Source organism: Mus musculus, chromosome 5, assembly GCF_000001635.26.
Source record: "Mus musculus strain C57BL/6J chromosome 5, GRCm38.p6 C57BL/6J".
Classification (NCBI taxonomy): domain Eukaryota; kingdom Metazoa; phylum Chordata; class Mammalia; order Rodentia; family Muridae; genus Mus; species Mus musculus.
This window is the reverse complement of record NC_000071.6, coordinates 105,500,511-105,515,082: the sequence shown is the minus strand read 5'-3', so window position 1 is coordinate 105,515,082 and position 14,572 is coordinate 105,500,511. Positions and strand designations below refer to the sequence as shown.

Sequence of the window (14,572 nt, the reverse complement as noted above, 5' to 3'; positions counted from 1 at the left end):
ACACAATCACACCTACACAATACAGACACACACGCACACACATATACAGACTCACACAGCACAATACTACATACATACACATATACACCATGCATAAACACACACCACACACATACATACACACACAGCACACATACTACATACACAGCATATATACTTACACACTACATACATATAGAGCACACATACCACATGCACACACACACATATGCACACACTACACACACATATAGGCACACACACAGCACACATACATACTTCATACACACAGGAGTGTGGGATCAAAATGAAGAAAAACACTTCTAGATCAAATCCTTTACAAGACAGAATTGTTTGGCCAGTCCATGTTGTGAAATTTTCCTTGGAAATAATTTTGAATTAGTATGTGTGGAATACATGCTACAGACTCAATAGAAACTTCATGTGCATTGGCTTATTTAAACCCACCATAACTACCCATAAAATAGACAGTGATAGTGTCTGTTATTGACAAAGGATGAGCCAAAGCCCAGTAAACTCTTTTAGCTAACCAAGGTCACACAGTCCCAAGGGATCTAGATATGCCCCTAGACAAGTCTGATTTCAAAGTTAGACATAAAGGATCAATCCTATAAGAAAGAAATAGGTGTTGGAAAGAAATAATCCAACCTGTCAACTGTTAGTTAAAAGTTTTCTTTTTAAAACACTGTGTGTGTGTGTGTGTGTGTGTGTGTGCACGCGCGCGCATACATATGCCACAGCACACATGTGGAGATCAGAGGACAGCTTTGTGTAGTTGTTTCATGTAGTCACTTCCTCAGGATCCTTGTGGATCCAGGGACTGAACTCAGGTCGCAAGGCCTGCATGACAGCACCTCTGCCCACTAAGCCACCAGGGCTCATTCAGTAGTTTTTGAAATCGCGTTCGTGTCCACTCTCCCAGCAGTGCCCATCCCAAACACGCCCTCATGCTGTGGTCTTACTCCTTACTGCTTTAAACACAAAACACTGATGAGAAGAGAACTTGAAATTTTTATTTAAGTTTTTTACAGAAGAACATACCCAGGCTTACAGTTCCCAAGGGATAAGAATCCATCATGGCGGGAAGCATGGCAGCAAGCAGTGGGCAGGCAGCTGAAGCAAGAAGCTGACAACTCACATCTCCAACCACAAGCATGAGGCAAAACAGAAGCAAACGTCTTAATGAGGGATCATAAAGTAAGGCTCTGGGAGAGAGACTCCTTCTTAGAATTATTGTTCAGGAGAGCCAGATAGATAAGCAACTCTCACATGATACAGCCATTTCACCATGGTCTGAGAAACACACATTTTAATTTTAATTTTCATTTATGTTTCCTGACTTGTAACTTCCAAACCCCTCATTGTAAGTGATGAGGGATATGAGAGATTCTTTATATTATGGGTTTTGTCCTCAGTTCCTGAAGGGACAGGGAATCTTCTGTGATTTATAACAAGCCCTTGTCAAAGACACCTGGCCTTCTGTGGAAAGCCACACCTTCGAAGACTGGCATCCAGGTGGGGCCAAGCCTCTGGTTTACCAGGTGAGACTTTCACCTCCACCCATCGGCAGTGACAGGGGTTTTATTAAGGCTTTGTTTGGCTTAGGGGAGTCAGTGGTCCCTCGTGGGTGGTAGGTATATGGTGGTGAGGGTGGCTCTCAGCTTTGGCAGGGAGTGCATGGCAGCCTGTGTCACTGCATTGTAATCCAGACATTACAGAGATAATCAGGACCACGTCTGCATGCTGGAACCTCACGGAGCTTCACGGGGTAGACTCTCCTGTTCCCAGAATAGTCCAGCTCCTGCCTTGAACATCGATCTCTTCATTTGGCTGGCCAATTGTCCTTTAGTGATAACTTACTAAGTCAATTAATTACCCCTTGTAATAAACCAGTTGTCCAGAAAGAAAGTCACTTCAATTCTATGGGATGTTCTAGCAATTGACAGAACCTGGGAACAGGGTCCTGGGGAACTTCCAGTCTGTCACTGTGTTAGCTAGAATCAGGTTAGGAACTCACCTCTTGGGATTGACATCTGAAGCTAGGCACAGGACAGTGGTGTGAGACTGAGCCTTTGGCGTCTGATGCTATCTATCCCTAGACAGTGTCAGAACTTAAGAATTTAGGATCCCATGTCAATGTTTGCTGAAGAACTGAATTGCTCTAAGAAAAACCTGTCTCTCTTTGTCTCTGTGTGTGTCTCTCTCTTTTCTTTCTCCCCCTTTCTTTCCGTTCACTTCCCCTTCTCTTCCCTCCCCTCTAAATTGGCTAGAGCCTGCAATAGACTGACTTTTTAATGTATGGATTTTATGAATGTCAATACTAGTTTCTTTATTTACTTGAACAGACATTAACTTTTCCGCAAGTTAAACTCCACAGTGGTTTACAGGCTAATTCACAGAATTAACTAATAAGAAGGGCCATTAGACATTCTTACATCTCCTGAAGGCCATTGGGTGTTCTGGGTTATGTAAATCCAAAGAAAACATGAGCTCTAGCCATGTGCAGGGGGAGACACTGTCTCAAAAGGAATGGCTGTTTGTAGAGATAGAGCATATGTGTTGATAGACAGCACTTGGCATCTTCCTCTGGCTACTACACGTGCCCCAGACACATGCACCAGCAGAGTACACACTCACAGACATATGCACACATGTATAAAGAAGTAAATAAGTAGATCCTTAAAAACTAAAACAAAGAGTCGAGTTACAGGCTCTGCCAACTCGTTCTCGGAAGTCTTCTAAGAAAAGCACCTTTCCCCTGTAGATAATACAGCTTTGCTTCTCTACCCCAGGGTGGTCCCACTGGATTTAGCCCCTGGGTTCTGTGATATTCCCTTAGAAGTATGTAGCTGCAGCTTGTAGAGGATAGACATGCATGTTCTGAGAGCTCAAAGGGAAGATTATTTATGGATAAATGTTGCCAAAACAGCCTGCTATGGATCTTTAGAGTATTTCTGTACGTCTGCTGAGTCAGGCAGCCACCCTTTCTTGCAGACTGAATGTTTAAGTGCATTGTGGATGGCTTTGGTGGTTCGAATGAAAACGGCCTTCATAGACTCACAAGGAGTGGCACCTTTAGGTGTGGCCTTTCTGGAGGAAGTGTGTTACTATTTGGGGTGGGCTTTGAGGTCAGATGCTCAAGCTAGCCCAGGTGTCACTCTTTCTTCCTGATGCCTGTCAAGCCAAATGTAGAACTCTGAGCTACCTCTCCAGCGCTGAGTCTGCCTGCATCTGCCATGCTTCCTGCCATGATACAGTGGACTCAATCTCTGAAACTGGAAGCCAATCCAAATAAAAGGTCTTCCTTTTTAACAGTTGCTGTGGTAGTCATGGTGTCTCGTCACAGCAATGAAACCCTAACTAAGACAATGGCCCTGAAAGAATTAATTCTTTTTCTCATGGGAAAGGTACATATTCACTATCCAAACCAATGTATATAGTGTTTCTGGACTGAGTAAAAGACAGGAAACTTTTCCAGGGTGTGTGTGTGTGTGTGTGTGTGTGTGTCTGACTTATTTAGTGTGTGTGGGTGTTTTGCCTGTGTGTCTATGCACCATGTGTGTGTCCAAGGAGCCCAGAAGGTGTTAGATTCCACAAGAACTGGAGTCACCAATAGTTCTGAGCCATTGTGTGGTTGATTTAGAAATGGGACCTGGGTTTCCTGTAAGAGCGCCCAGGGCTCTTAAGTGCTGGGCCATCTCTTAACTCCCAAGGGTTCTGCTCTTATAAGGCACCCACTGAATGTAATGTGCTTCATGGCTCTCCCTTTTCATCTCTCTGCAGCACTGGTTCTCAGCATTCCTGACACAGGCCACCCTTAGGTACAGTCACTCATGTTGTGGTGAACCCCAACTGTAAAATTATTTTCATTGCTACTTCATAACTGTAATTTTACTACTGTTATGAATCATCATGTAAGTATCTGTGTCTTCTGATGGTCTTAGATGACTCCTGGGACAGGGCTGTTTGACACCCAAAGGAGATGCAACCCACAGGTTGAGAACTGCTTCTCTGGGGCCTCGGGAGCTAAGAGAAATAGGACAGTCGGTTCCTTGGGTGCTGCAGTGGCTGTCCATAGGGACATTTCTTTTCACTTTGACTCAGGGTTCTCCTGCTTCCTACAGCATCCAAGAGAGTGTGGCAGGCAGTTTCCACCTTGCAAGGCCAGCGGAATCTTGGGCTCTTCACATTATGTCAGTACCTGTGTTCCTCCTGAGTGGCCAGGCATCGATAGTGTCTTAGGGTTTTACTGCTGTGAACAGACACCATGACCAAGGCAAGTCTTATAAGGATAACATTTAATTGGAGCTGGCTTACAGGTTCAGAGGAGGGTCAGTCCATTATCATCAAGGTAGGAACATGGCAGCATCCAGGCAGGTAATGGTGTAGGAGAAGCTGAGAGTTCTACTTCTTTATCTGAAGGCTGCTAGCAGAATACTGACTTCCAGGCAGCTAGGATAAGGGTCTTAAAGCCCACACACACAGTGACACACCTATTTCAACAAGGTCACCCCTACTCCAATAGGCCACAGCCCCAGATAGTGCCATTCCCTGGGGCAGAGCATATTCAAACCATGGCAGTCAGGGTGCCATAGCATTCCCCTCTTTAGCCATTCCTGCCACGAATAGCCTCTCCTATTAATGCTTTTCCAGGCCAGCTGCTTCATCTGTAGCCCTCCATCCTTGTTTCTGAGCAAAATTTAGTAGATAGCAATTGGCAATGAAAGATTCCAGTCACAAGATTTGAAGGGAAAGTCATCATGTCTGCCCTGGAAGCACAGCATCAGGATCTCAGCTGCTCAGAAAACTGGTGTAGGAAGTTTACACAGTCGGGGCTGGCCCGGGTTGCAGAGTGAGTTCTAGGTTAGCCTGTGCAGCTTACTGCAATCTTACTCACAAAGGGAAGGAAGAGGATCAAGGATGGCTCCAAGGGTGAGGGTCAGAGCAGTTGCTGCTCTTACAGAGGTCCTGGGTTCGGTTCCCAACACCCACATGATGGCTCACAATGATCTTAACTCTAGTTTCAGAGGGTCTGATGCCCTCTCTCTGGCTTCTGTGGGCCTCAGCCATGCAAATGGTACACAGACATGCACTTGGGCACATACACAGAAAAAATAAAATAATTTAAAATAGGATATAAATAGCATATTCATGGTTATTAATAACAGTAATACAGTACATTGATAGTACAGCATGTGCCTAGCATATGCAAGACTCTAGTCAATCTCCAGTACCATACAGGAAAAGAAAATTCCAAAAAGACAAAACATGGCCCCAAACAGGTACCATGAATTTATATCCAGAATAACGATTTTAAAAGTTAATTCTAGGGCTGGTGAGATGGCTCAGTTGGTTAAGAGCATTGACTGCTCTTTCAGAGGTCCTGAGTTCAATTCCCAGCAACTACATGGTGGCTCACAACCATCTGTAACAGGATCCAATGCCCTCTTCTGGCGTATCTGAAGACAGCTACAGTGTACTCACATAATAAAATAAATCTTAAAAAAAGAAAAGAAAAGACGTTAATTCCAATGAAAAAAAAGTACAGTTAACATGAGACTGGCAGTGGTGGTGGTGTGTGTTTATTTCTGTGTTGGGATTGTTTCCAAAAGGAATACTTAGAAAGAAAAGACCAGATCCCGAAGAAGATGAATCACTTTGTCTGTTGTGTCAGAGACTGGAGACTTCTCAGTGTCTCTACCACCTTCCCACCGTTCTCCAGCTTGTGACACCACAGGACAGTCAGCTGATTCCACCATCTGATTCCATTTCACACAGAACTATTAGTCTCATTGATTAAGCCAGACACTGAATTACTCTTTCTATAACAAAACTTCTGAGGAAACCGACAGACAGATGGTCCAACCCCAGGGAGGTTTATAAAGTAGGCTGCTGCTTTGTTGTGGCGATGCCAATGGCTATGGGTGATCCTTCACCCCGATCCTTGCTGGGACTCAGCATTGTTGATGTGTTACTTCATGTCACCATTTCTACTTCATAGACAGGGAGGCTGAGGCACAGCTTGTGATGTCACTTTGCCCAGGTGACCTTTACTGCTACCAAGGGCAGAGCCAGTGGTGCAACCACATCAGCTAGCGAGGAAGCTTGCTCTCCTGTGTCTCTCTCTCCTCTTTGTAACATACGTGTTTTTAAAAAACAAAAACCATTCTGAAAAGTGACTGTAATCTGGATGTTAAGAGGGAAGTAACATCCGCTGTTGGCCCATGCTAAGATGTTATGTACCTTTCAGTGCTCAACATACGGTTTTTTTGCTTTGTTTTTGAGACAGGGTGTCCTAATTGGACTTGTTGACTTCAGACAGCCTACATTCATCTAAGAGAAGAAGCCTCAGCTGAGGAATGGTCTCCATCAGACTGGCCTGTGGCCATGCCTTCTGGGAACTGTGTCTTGATTAGGAATTGACCTGGGAGGGCGCTGCCCACTATAGGCAGCACCATCCCTAGGCAGGTGAGAAAGTTTGCTAAGCGTAAGTGGGTGAGTAGTGAGAATGAGTGAGTAGGGGCCCTAAATAGTTTCAGCCTCTGCACTCCTGCCCTGGTTTCCCTCAATGATGAATTGTGGCCTGGATTGATAAGCCAAAGAAACCCTCTCCTTGCCTAAGTTGATGTTTTAGTCAGTGTTTTACCATAGCAACGGACAGGATGTAGAGCACAGTGCCGCACGTAGTCCTCGAACTTACTATGTGATGTGCTGATGGATGCCCAGGATGACCGTGGTCTTCTGATCCTCCCCCTCCCCACTTCCAAGGCTGAGACTGCAGACAGGTGTGCATGAGCACACCAGACTTGTGCAGTACTGAGAACAGCAGCCAGGACTATGCACATACTAGACAAGTACTCCACCAACCGAGCTACATCTTAAAATGTACATGCTGTTGGTGATCTTAACTGGGTGCTCAGAAGGCTATGGAAAGCAAAGACTTTCCTCCTTGCCTGATCGCTCCCTCTGGAACCCCAACAACTCAGGAAGCTGAGACAGGAATGTCACAAGGTTCAAACCCTCCATAGGTTTCTTAGAGTTTCTATTGCTGCAGCAAAATGCCATGATCAAAAGCAAGTTGGGCGAGGAAAGGGTTTATTCAGCTCACACTTCCACATTGTAGTCCATCACTGAAGGAAGCAAGGACAGAAACTTAAACAGAGAAGGAACCTGGGAGGCCAGAGCTGATGCAGAGGTCATGGAGAGTGCTGCTTACTGGCTTGTTCCCTATGGCTTGCTCAGCTTGCTTTCTTATAGAACCCCGGGTCACAGCCCAGTGACAGCACCACCCACAATGGGCTGGAACCTCCCCATCAATCACTAATTAAGAAAATAACTACATCTTTTTTTGTTTTGTTTTTTGTTTTGTTTTTCGAGACAGGGTTTCTCTGTATAGCTCTGGCTGTCCTGGAACTCACTTTATAGACCAGGCTGGCCTCGAACTCAGAAATCTGTCTGCCTCTGCCTCCCAAGTGCTGGGACTAAAGGCGTGTGCCACCACGACCGACGAAAATAGCTGGATCTTATGGAAACATTTTCTCAATTAAGGTTCCCTCCTCTCAGATGACTGTACCTTGTGTCAAGTTGGCATAAAGCTAGCTGAACAACTGACTCCTTGTCAACTTGACACACTAGCATGACACTGTTAAGTCACAACTTTTCCTTTTTTGTTCATCCTGAAGATCGTACATGAATATCAACATCCCACTAGGAAATAGTTTATGAATTTTAAAAGTCTTTACAAACTCATACATTTTAAAATCCAGCCTTTTTAAAAATCTAAAGTCCCCTTTAACCTAAAATCTTTTTTTTTTTAATTCAGTCGCTCAATTGTGGGATCCTATAAAATCAAAAATAAATACTTTTTTACTTCAAGAGGGAAGAACCAGAGCATGGTCAAAATCTGAGTAAAACAAAATCAAACCTCAGAAGTATGGGCTAACTCGCTGTGCAATTATCTGGGATTCACTCAGCATCACCTGGGCTCCGCCAGAGGGCTTGGGTCGCTCCTCTGACCCTGCTGTCTTTCCACACAGCTTGTCTTCTAGGCTCAGGCTGGCACCACTCCACAGTGCTATTGTCTTGGTGGTCATCCCATGGTACTGGCATCTTCAGAATACTGGGGCCTTCTGCTGCAACTGGGCTGCACTCGACAGGAGCCTGTCCTGGCTCTCTTCATGGTACAAGGCCTCAATTTCTCAGCATGGCTCCTTTAACCCTGGGGGTTCAATTACTACTACAGCTGCACCGTCACCAATGTCCTTTCTTGGCCTCTCACGATGTCAAGCCTTAGCTGCTTTCTAGGACCCCTTCATGCCTTCAAAACGAGTCTGCCTGGGTGATTTTTATACTATGAAGTTTGTCTGCCAGTGCAAGATACAACACTGGCCATCTGTGGAACACAACTTCTGTGTGCTGACCCTGAAAAAACACTTCCCAGAAGATTTCACCTCGGTGACGCTGATTTCTTAATCACAGCTGATTCTTCAGCCCCAGCTGACCAGACAACACAGATTCCTCACACAAGTGGCCTGGTAGAGTCTTTGCTTCTCTCTGAAACTTCCCAAGCCAGGCCTCCGTTGTCTGCATTGCTTTCAACACTCTTACCTTCCAAGCACCCACAGAACATCCCACTGAGCTCTCAACACTCAATGGCTTTTCTAGCCCAAAGTTCCAAAGTCCTTCCACAATCCTCCCTCAAACAACATGGTCAGGTCTGTGATAGCAATACCCACAATCCTGGTACCAACTCATCTTACTTAGGGTTTCTATTGTTGCACTGAAACATGTTGCATGACTAGAAAGCAAGCTGGGGAGAAAAAAAAAGGATCATTTGGCTTACGCGTCAACACTGTAGTCCATCACTCAAGAAAGCCAGGACAGGAACTCAGGCAGGGCAGGAACCTGTAGGCAGGAGCTGATGCAGAAGCCATGTGGGGTGCTGCTTACTGGGTTGCTCAGTCTGCTTTCTTATAGAACCCAGGACCACCAATGCAGCACTCATGTATCTAATACCCTCAGACCTCAGAACAGGGAGTCAGACTGGCTAGCTGGAGTTATGCATGATTGTGTGCAGGCACAGGGGTGTTTGGGATTGATCCCAGTCCTCTGGAAGGGCAGCTCAGCTCTTAACTACAGAGCCATCTCTCCAGCCCTTGGTTTTAGTTTTGAAATTTTAGTGTCTCATAGCTAAGAGTTTGCCTCAAGTCATAAAGGTTTTGAGCCTTGGCTTGTGAATAGTGTTGGGAATGTTAAGACTTTGGTGGACTTTTATGTAAGCACTGAATGTTGTGTGGCGTGGTTGTGTCCCTGTTTGAGGCTCCAGGGGGGAATTGTAGGGTTTAAAGTGATGTGTTCAGGTGCCAGGTTGACGAGTGGTGGATCTTCGATGGTTAATTGTGACTGTCACCTTGGATGGATTAAGGAAGGCCTACAAGATTTGAGAAACACACCTTCGAGTATATCTGCAGTGTCATTTCTAGAGATAATTTGACCATAAGGTCTGTGACCTATGTGTTAATTCCTTGGTGGATTTCTAATATGAAGGCATTTTAAAGAGGTGATGAAAGCTAGGGGTTGGGGCCTTCATGGAAGAAGTCAGTCAATGGAGCCTGTTGCTAGGTCTTATGCTAAGTGCTTCTGGCATTACCTCTTTCCTTGTTTCCTGTTCACTAAGACCTGAAAGCTCCCCTGCCAAGGGGCTTTGGCTATGGTGATGCTCAGCTCAAACACATAGACAGGTGAGGAGTAGGGCAGCAGGTCTACAAGCCGGAGGGAGCCTAACAAATAGTTCTTAATGGACCAATACTTAGTCCTGAGGGGTTTAGCCACTTGATGGGCAGCTAAAACAGATACTGGACATCTTGAAGTCCATCTTGAGATGGGAGGTGTCACACCCCACTTCATGTTAATTAATGTTTTACTTGGGAAGGTTTCATGACCAAGACTATGCTGCTGCCAGCTCTCAAATGGCCCACATTCCCACAGCCCTCGGATGGGCGCATTGTGACACTGCTCAATGCTCACATCACATTGCTGCTGGTCAAATCAGCATGGCAGAGAGGCTTGCCTGTCTCCTGCAGAGAGGTAAAGGCAGAGGAGGGTCGAGCTAGGAGACGTCTGAGTGTTTCAAAATGAAAGGGCTTTAAAAACCTTGGATGACTGTTACTCGTGATGACAAGGGGATTATTCAATATTCAGCATTGATTGTTTGCTCCCCAGTCTGTAAAACCCTAAAATGATTTCTAAAGACAGAACAAAACAAATAGTTTTATGCACTGTTGTTAGTCCAGTTTCCTGGCTGTGAGGATAAAGAGCACATACCCATTTCACACAGGAGGACCAGGTACCCCGGGAGCAACCCCTGCTATCCTTCACAGCAAACTGAGGTTATCTGGTCTTTGCTGAGCAGCTTTGACAGAGCCTGGTGGATACTCTGTCCTCTTGAATAGGACCAGATCACTCTCTGTAATCTGGGAAGAGCCTGGAGGATTGTGAGAAGACACTGTGGCTGTGTTTTGACCTTGTGGGGCCAAGCAGTTGAAATGCATTGACATTCCCTAATGGTGAGTATCTGGATTTGTCCTCGTTTTAACCCACATGGTGTGTTTATACGACGATGAGTGAATCCCCAGATTCCGTGAGCTTCGGAGAATCGCCTTCCCATGGTGTTAGCTATTCTTCTTATCATTGCAGCAGAAAAACTGACGAAGTCAATGAAGGACTTAATGTTGGCTCCTGGTTTGAGGGGACTTGAATCCATCTTTGGAGGAATCGTGGTGATGTGTTCTATCCATTCTGATTGATACAATTAAATGCTCTGACAGAAGCAGCTGGAGAGAGAAAGGATTCATTTGACCTATGGTTCTGAGGGATGCAGCCCATCGTGGTTGCAGGGAATATGGCTTGTCTCATTATCTCCACGCTCAGAAAGTGGAGCGTGGTGTGGGGCAAGTGGACCGGTGTCCCCAGACAGAAAAACTAGACAGGTCGGGCAGATTAAGAAACTCGGGGAAAATCTCGTAATTGAGAACAGTAGGCATTTGGATTGCTCCCCACCCAGTTCCTGTCCTGGAGCATGTGACCACGACACCCCACTAAGAAAGCGATGGCAACTGGCCACATTCTTAGCAAAGAGCCCGGAGCTCTCCATGCTAATGAGGTATCTAGATGGGCCCAAGGGTTTGGACAATTAGCTTCCCTTCCCAGACACTCCCTTCTGCAAAAGGATGCATCCACTTAGCACTATGGATAAACAGTCTGGACAAGCAAGGACTGTCTCATCAAGAACCACCATGTGGTGAATCATTTATTAAGCCGTGCTACCTGAGTCTCCCAAAGAAGGTCGCTCTGTAAACCTGACACTCATCCTGGGCTAAGCTGGATTCCCCCCTGACCCTCTTGCCTCCAGCTCACCACCCACCCTCAGCCCTGTTTCCGACTCCTTATGGTTCCCAGCAGAGTCTGGGTGTCCAGGAGTTTGAGAACCATAGCCTGCTCTGTCTCTTACCCAGGCTGGGGTCTCCATCTTAGGCTGCCTTCCGCCCTCCCCAGCAGGTGTTGGAGTTCTGAGAACCAGGCACCCCAATGGCTTGAGGATGGAATGTAGCCTAGCGCCCTCGTGTTTCATCTGCCCGAGAGGCATTCACACACCTCAACTTCGAGGCAGAATATGGACCCACAACGTGAGTCCCCAGGGGCACGTCTTCCATCAAAGCTCTACCTCCAAATGTTCCACAGTCTTCCTAAACAGTGCCACCAGCTGGTGACAAAGTGTTCAAACACATGAGTCTGTGGGGGACACTTCATATTTAAACCAGAGCAGGAAAAAAACAAAAAGCTAACTCAGCTGGGATTTTTTTGTTTCTCAAGCTCTCCTCTCCGGTTCCCACATCTCTTCCCTTGTCAGGTCACATCACTGCATGCAGCTCATTATCCATCCGCGTACCTTCTCTGCACTGTCCTGGCTGTGCTTGCTTCAGCCTCCCCTGCAGGAAACGGCCTGACTTACCTTCCTACTGTCTCAGCATATGTAACCCAAAGAATCCTCCTTGCTTAAGACAACTCCCCACAACGAAAGGAGAAAGCTGAAGCTGAAATCCTACTGGGTTTTAAGTCTTCACAAGGAAGTATGATATCATTATAAAGATTATATTTGGTATGGTTCTTAGCTTCTATGACCCTCTGGGCCTTCCTGATAAGGGTGTCTTTGCTATTTAGGCTGATCGGTTAACTCTTAGATACTTTAAGACAGGCATGATTAGGATGAAGACCCACCAGGGATTAAAGTGTTCGAATTCTTGCTCAAACTGACCTGAGTATAAACCAACTAGCAAAGGAAACAGGCTGAGATTTTTAATGTGGCCAGTGATTTAACCCATGACTTATACTAAGAAAAATCCCAATAAAAACTCTTTTGAGGCTCCGTGAGGATCTGTGGCTCTGATGAACACAGACGCTGTGGTCCTGGGGATGAGGCAAATTAGAACAATAAATCTCTCCTGGGGTATAGGAGATATATTAAGTGTAGTTAAAGCAACAGTCAACACTATTTAATCATTGTTAACGTTCATGATGAATCATTATTTTAAGCAATCTCTCTTATGTTCATTTTCCTCTGTAAATTAGCTAAGATGTTGGGGATGGGGTGCTAGGACTCACTAATTCAGAGCTACTAAACCCTTCTTTGATGCCTAGATACCTTGAGTGGAGGACTCTAGCTGTTTCAAGCACCCCCTCGGATGCTTTGAGGAGGTTCTATGACAACCACAACTGCCTCTGCTGTAGGTCAGCTACAGTTCCTGAAATGCATCCCCAGCGTGTTACAGACTTACCTAGTCAGTTTCACCTAGTCCAGAGCAGAACATTCCTGTTTGTCTAGCAGAGGAACTGTAACCGGTGGGAAAGACGGCATGCCATGGGCCGCGCAGAAACAATACTTTCACTTGCACACAGGTCCTCTGTGATTGTGTGAGGAGGAAACCGTCTTTGGCCAGATAAGCGGGCTGCCGGGAAACACGGTCTTGTGCTGCTGTGGCATCGGCAGTAGGAAAGCTTCTCCCAGGTGCTCTTTTCCTGCCTGTCTCTGTTGCTGGTGGGAAAGTCTGGGATCAAGAAGGAAGTAACAGCCGGGCGGTGGTGGTGCATGCCTTTAATCTCAGCACTTGGGAGGCAGAGGCAGGCGGATTTCTGAGTTCGAGGCCAGCCTGATCTACAGATGGGGTGTGGGGGTGTGGGGGTGTGGGGGCGGCGGGCATGGAGGGTGGGGGCAGGGGGAGGGGCAGCAGCAGCAGCAGCAGTAACAGTAGCAATCTTGGGAGCCACAACCATGCAGGGAGAAGCAGCCATGGTCCTGATCATCACAACAGCAGCAGTGGGAGAGGCAGCAGTGGTAAATGGTGGTAACCATGACAGCTTCAGTAGCAAGCAGAGGTAGATGAAAAGCTCCAGAATGTGTGTGTCAGGGTGGGGTGGGGTGGGGAGGAGCACAGGAAAACCGAGAGCCACAGCAGAGGTAAAGAGAAGGCAAAAGAGGGTGGAAAGCCAGGGATAAAGAAGAAGAGAGGGCCACAAAGAGGCAGAGAAGAAAAACTGCAAACACGGGTCACTAGAAAAGTTGTAGAGAGCTACCAGCCCTTCAGGCTAAGGCCCTCCGGTGCCTGAAGCCTAGCCTAAAGCTGACATCTAACACCAGCCACTGAGGTGAGCTGGAGGAGTCTCACTTTTTGTACCCACACAAGGCTGGGGCTCTCCCAAAGCCAAGGCCACCGCCACTGGCACTGGCACTAAGAGGGACCTTCTGCTGCTGCTTGGATCTCCTGCCCATTGCATCATAAGTTGAGATGAGGCTTGCAAAGCTACCAAGGACAGCATGGGGAAGCCTCTCCTGGTCTATTCATGATTCCTATCTGAATAGAATGCTGACAGGGGTCTTTTAGTGATCTGGCAGCTTCATTGATAGATTCTCTTAACTAACAGCTAATATCGCTAATAACTAGTGTTACCAGTGTCTTGTGTCCACCCCAAGTCTATTCAGACACAAACTGGCATAGATTCTGTCTTCTCAGCAGCAGGAGGGTTTCCTCCCTGAGACCACTGGGCGGGGCTGTGGAGCATGGTGCCCTCGTGCCTTATATGTCTGTTTGGCTCTTCTTGAAGTGTGTCTTCTAATAAAGCTTTGGATTCAGTGAATCACCCCAGTGAATTGTTGAATATAAAGGGGTCATGGTAACCTCACAGAGCTCAGCTGGGCAGAAGTGTGGGTGGCCCGGGACCTCATGAGATTTCCTGTGGTTTGCATGGGAGGCAAGGGCAGTCTAATGGAGGTATTTTCTCTTCATCTCTGTGGGTGTTTATGCCAACTCCGGGCAGCTAAATGTCTGAGTGAAACTGGAAACAGAACAAAGGCAAATCCTAAGCAGCAATTACTGGAATCCGCAGAGGCAGACTGTCACGGACCATGATGCTGTGTGACACAGTTGCGATAAACAACAATGAAACCTGAGTACCAACGGCCTCCCCAGGACTTCAACCTGCTGCTGCTGCTGCTTCCTCTAACAGGCTTATTAGCATG

At 46.4% G+C, this 14,572-nt stretch overlaps 2 long non-coding RNA genes across 5 annotated transcripts; one reads left to right on the top strand and one right to left on the bottom strand.

Moving 5' to 3' along the window:
• The first annotated feature begins 722 nt into the window (after window positions 1-722).
• Gm42142 lies at window positions 723-11,126 on the top strand. Of its 4 annotated transcripts, XR_003955950.1 has the most exons (5): window positions 723-1,197; window positions 6,290-6,468; window positions 8,037-8,180; window positions 10,337-10,565; window positions 10,696-11,126. It is a non-coding gene; the product is annotated as a predicted gene, 42142 (long non-coding RNA). The 4 variants fall into 4 exon arrangements; XR_003955951.1 differs by lacking the exon at window positions 723-1,197 and having other exon boundaries at window positions 5,986-6,468; window positions 10,452-10,565; XR_003955949.1 differs by lacking the exon at window positions 723-1,197 and having other exon boundaries at window positions 5,986-6,468.
• Window positions 10,266-13,213, bottom strand: Gm42144. The gene is made up of 2 exons (XR_880509.3): window positions 12,834-13,213; window positions 10,266-10,832 (listed from the first exon to the last, which is right to left on the bottom strand). It is a non-coding gene; the product is annotated as a predicted gene, 42144 (long non-coding RNA).
• Between the last annotated feature and the right edge of the window lie 1,359 nt (window positions 13,214-14,572).